This window comes from Meleagris gallopavo, chromosome 14, assembly GCF_000146605.3.
Source record: "Meleagris gallopavo isolate NT-WF06-2002-E0010 breed Aviagen turkey brand Nicholas breeding stock chromosome 14, Turkey_5.1, whole genome shotgun sequence".
Lineage (NCBI taxonomy): Eukaryota > Metazoa > Chordata > Aves > Galliformes > Phasianidae > Meleagris > Meleagris gallopavo.
In genome coordinates, this window is record NC_015024.2 from 3,648,059 (window position 1) to 3,653,263 (window position 5,205).

The 5,205-nt window shown below is 38.2% G+C and overlaps 1 protein-coding gene across 1 annotated transcript in view; it reads left to right on the forward strand.

Moving 5' to 3' along the window:
* The first annotated feature begins 2,951 nt into the window (after positions 1–2,951).
* Positions 2,952–5,205, forward strand: part of SLC6A11 (solute carrier family 6 member 11) — a 91,309-nt gene continuing 89,055 nt past the window's right edge. Inside the window, exon 1 of the mRNA XM_019620012.2 lies at positions 2,952–3,136. The gene's annotated coding sequence lies outside the window, so the exon portion shown is untranslated. The remainder of the gene's footprint in view (positions 3,137–5,205) is intronic.

Below are 5,205 nucleotides of genomic sequence, written 5' to 3' on the forward strand. Positions count from 1 at the left end.
GTTAGCTAGCAGCATGCCAACAGACAGCCAGAGAAAGGATTGTTTGCTGAGTTAGTAGTTGTCCTTTGTAATCCATGTGATAGAGCAGATACAGTAACAGTGTCTGTATAAATACTAGGCCTGCTGTAAGAATGTAGGATACAGTACTTTGTCTAAAACTGTAAGTATTCCGGTGCTTAAACACTTCATGCTAAAACATAAACAAATACTGAGGATGATAGGTTGGATTTGATAAGACCCAAAAAAAAGAATCGTGCTTTTTATTTTCTAACATGCAGCATCAAACAAAATGAACTCGATAAAGGAAATATCTTGAAAATGACAGATCTCTTTTTAAGATTTTGATTATTTTTTTTTTTAAGCTGCAGAGATTTTTAAAATTCTGAGGCAATATATTGATGTTACACTCCATTTTTGAAAATAGAAAATACCAAAATAAAACGTGAATTGGCTGCATGCATTAGCTAATCTATTAAGTGGTCATTTTATGTAACTGATTAGAAGCATAGTTTATGTTCTCTTGTGCAGAATAGAGCAACTCAAAGTTTCCAGATAGAGGCATGAGGATGGTTGTTTGTTTGTTTGTTTGTTTTTTTAATAAAAATAAATTCATGCTTACTGTTCAATTTCTTGCTACTTTTATTGTGTCTGAAGTCCCGGCAGAAGTAAAACATGTTTTTGTTTGCTGAGCCATCAGACATGACTGACACAACATAGAATGATCTCTTCAATTTGAGTAGATGACTGCTAACTCTGGGAAGATGTGTATGAGCCCTGCTATTGAAATTTCCCTCCTAGTGCTCTCTGCCAGTAAAACTCATGTTTAGGAAGCTCAAGATATTTCAAACAATATTAGCAGAGTGGGGTATACATAAAATACAGTGGAAACAGTGCTTGCCTGTATGAGGCAGCATGGAGAACTCACAGTGTGTGCTACCTTGTCAGCGGGGCATTGGATCACTTTAGTCATACAGTAAAAAGTAGTAAATTAAAAGGAGGAGCTGATTAACTGTCAAGAAGACTGTCTACCTGTTTAGGCAGGCAGCGAGGAGTGCTGCAGGGGAGCTGGAACTAAAACTTTAACAGCAAGGTGCCTCAGAGATGGTCAAAGATGAAGGTATGTTAGTGCATCTGTAATGGAAAAGCTGTACTGTGGAAAATAGCACCCAATCCTGCACTGAAGATATGATGTCCTGAAGGGTGAAATGCATCTAATAGAAAGAAAAGATGGATCTCAGCCTGACAGAAAGGGCAAGAGAAATCCCCCAAAGGGCCACATCAATGGATGTGATAGTGGTTTCAACAGCTCTCTTGAAATCTAAGTTCAGCATCTAAACCATTGTCAGTCATGGGGGATAAATTTGAGAGAGATCTACAATGATAGCTGTTAAGCCTCTCTAAATAGGAACCTAGCAATCAGTTGTTTAACTTCAAGACAGATTTTTTTGTCTATTTCAGAAACTGATCAGACAAGATTCAGAGAGCCTACAGCTGTTAGACTTAAGTCCGTTTTGCAAAAGCCTAGCTAAAGATGTCTTAGTTCACAAACTGCTTTATGATCTTAGTCTTTTGATCCAAAATGGTGTGTCAGATCAGTATCGCTAATGACGTTCTTATTGTATTTCTTCTCTTTTGTGTAGCTATTTACCCATGAAGGGCCTAACTTTGTGAAATCCTTACATAAGACTAGAGCAGATTTAGCTTACATCAAATCTAAACTAAACTTAAACCTGGATAGGATTGTTTCCCTCCATACCCCACTTCAATTACATTGACACAGGATTATTGAAAGAACAAGAAATCAGCACAGGCACTGTGGTTTATTAAGGAGTAGAAATGGAACACAGCCTGTTTTTCATTTCCAGAGCTACATAACATGTTTTTTGCTCGCATTAAACCCTTGAAAGTTGCATTGGTCTTGCTATTACAAAATCAGATATGTTCATAGTAGCTTTAATGTTAATTAAAATTATTTTCTGTATAGCTACTTATAACCTTTTTTGTTTTATTCAGGAAAAAAATGCAAAGAATAGAAGCATCTACGTGAGCCAAAAGATTTTTGTGGTGTAGTAGAAACTTCACTCTTATTTGAATCAATTGAACAGAAAGTCAGGCATCCTAATAAGGATCAAAAAGCATCGGATGAACAGAGCATCCTGAATTCCCAGAAGAGTCCAGAGCACTAGGGAGTCAAAATGTAAAACTGTCTCATGCAGTTTTCTTCATGTGCCTTCTGAATTTTGTAGAGGTAGGACAGAAAAAAAGGCAAGAGAGTTAACCTTCCTTGTATAGTTATGTCTTCACATTAGGTGTTTGTGCCTTGAAGATATGGACTGATCAGATGTCCCAGAAGAGTATGAATTAACAGCCTGAATGTGTTCTGCCTGCAACCAATGAAGGTGCAGCATGTATTCCTTGTTACATCTGGGCACTGCCATGCATTTTAGTACCCTGACATATCCTGTGGAAACATGGGTTTTTCTTGGAGGTTCTTTTATCAACATAGTCTCCACATGTTAATTTCTTGTCTTTATTAATTTTAGTTTATAAACCTAAATATGATTAGTTTTAGAACATTTGGAACTTCACACACCTTTCTTTAACTGGCAGAAACATTTGTCTTCTGCTCACACGGTCTACTTCCTACATAGAGCTTTAATGGTTTCCTTGGGGGTGTGGAGATAAAATCTGAATAAGGCAAATGAATTATTTTGCTAGGTAACATCATTTTAATGTGGAACTCGGGAGGAATGGCCAGGAAATTTACTTACAGTGAGTGGGTTGGAGGTAACAACTCCAAATGCTTGTGCAGATCAGGAGTGGAGCAGACAATGCAGAAAAAATCTTCTTGGACATAACTAGATTACCTGAGATTTGTGATGCGGCTAGCCCCTCTATAGAACATGAAGTATGCTTTAGATAATTAATGAATGTTTTAGTATTAGATATTGGTTTTACTAGGAACGGCCTGCTGATGTTGGTAACTATGTTTCTTGTCTTACTGTTCAACCATTTCACAAGACTTGCTCCCATTCCAGTCACTGTGTTCTGCTCTGGTTTCGCATCGTGTGCAGATCTCCCAACAGACTGACAGAAGCAGACGTGAATTCATGATGAGGAGCACGCAGTACACGAGGTTAGTGCACCAACTGAGATGTAATCCAGAGAACTGTTTTCCTTGTAATAGAGAAGGCTTCCTCGGATTAAAAAAAGAAAAGAGACAATCAACCTTTTATAAAATTTTGGAAGCTTTATGATGCAAACTGTGCTGGATTTCAGTATTCACAAGGATGATCAGCTAGCAATTACTTTGTAAGCTCTTCGATTGTCAGATCAAATGGGAATCAGTGCAAGAGTACATAGTGAATAAAATATGTCTCTGCATATTTATAATTTCAAATACTAAGTAAATCAGCAGTGATTAAATACCTTTTGCATCTGCCAGTCATCTTACAGACTGTTCTTTGGAGCAGTCCCCTTCAGTCTGGTATCAGTCTATTTGCATCAGAAAGCTATTCATGGTATGACTTGCTACAAAGAACACTAGGTAGAGTATCAACAGGGTGACACTGTTCTGATACATTTAGCACTGACCAATGTATTGGGCATATTGTACAGAAGTGTAAATTTCCCTGTTCATGAAGTAAAATTTATTCTAGTTGAACATAGAAGACTGTTCCCTCCACGTATGGTATCATTAGTCACACATGTACTGCCCCTTAGCTTCTATCCATTTTTAGAGTTACTCTTAGTAATGAGATGAGAATTCAGTATCACCTTTGATGTTTAAGTGTGTCCTGTTGAGTCTGCTCAGCCTGGCTGGAATACAGAAAAAACAATGCCTGTTTTGATCCCTGTTGGAATATAGATGAAAGGTTGGGTAGAGGGGAGAATCTAAAAATCGAGTTTGATTTATACAAAGCCAAGTTGGGAAAAATAGGAATCTATTCTACCCTTAGTAGATACCAGCTGCATTAAAACCAAAACAAAGTAACAAACAAACAAAACCCTGATGCCTCCTAACCTTCCCCCTCCCCACTCCCACACCACCAAAAAAAACAAAGCAAAAATATATAAACACAAAAAAAATCCTCCCTTCCCCATCCCTTTGATAAAGCAAACCCACGTACACACACACACATGAATTCTTCCGTGTTAGCATAATGTTTTACCATAGTTCTACCATTGGCTGTTTTTCATTTCATAGTATACCAGAAACCAGCGCTCTCCGTATGGGTATGAATTAGCAAAGTATGGACCTCATCCTATGCCTGTTAGATGTGTGTATGAAGGTGGCAGAGAATACAGTTAAGTACATTTGACAGTGTAGACTGAGGCCCCAGCACCCAGTCTTGAGGCACGCATAATTTAAAAGCCAAAATAAAACTTCAGCCATAGTAGAAGTAGCCTAAGTACATCTACATATTCAAACAAGTACAAAATCAGGCTTATTTCTAAAGTCAGGTTCATATAAAAGCTCATATAAAATCTGCCCGTGGGCATTTTTCAACTGGTCTTCAGTAAGCATTGGATGACAATTTTCCTGACAGTGTGATAAACCATGGAGTTGTAAGGTAATAGGGAGAGCTCACAAGGAAGGGCTCCCTGTCTCCAGGACAGCATCTTCTAGAGTGCTTAAATTATTCCAGGGTTTAAGAGATAGTGGTCCCAAATGCGTCTCCTAGGGGCTTCAGAAGAAAATATTGATGATCATAGCTGCCACAGAGCACGTGGATCTGAGGGAAGATTTGGAAGGAAAATGTGAGCTATGTCTTGCCATTTTCCAGCTGTGGAGATTAATAATGGAATAGGCTAAACAAACCACAGGAATACGTATGTGTGTAGAGATGATTAGAATGGGGGGAAAAAAAGATGATTCTGAAATATTTCATTCAATCTGAAGCAGAATGGTTTGTATTTTCTTATTTTTCTATTCTTTCTTCCATTTTACACTTACTCAGATCAAATTTTAAGCACAACGCTGGTTAGAAATGCTTATGTGGGTTGCTTCTACGTTTTCCAGTGTGACTAGAAAGCACCCATAGCGTTCTCACACTTTCAAAATGTTCCCCCAATATTTCTTTATCCTGTTCTTATTACCCCTATCCTGCCAGCTCCCTCTCCCCAGCTGCAGTTAGTGTTATGTGCTTTCAGCGGGGCTCCTTTTTGATGTGCCACACCTGAGCTTGAAGGAAAGGAGGAGGA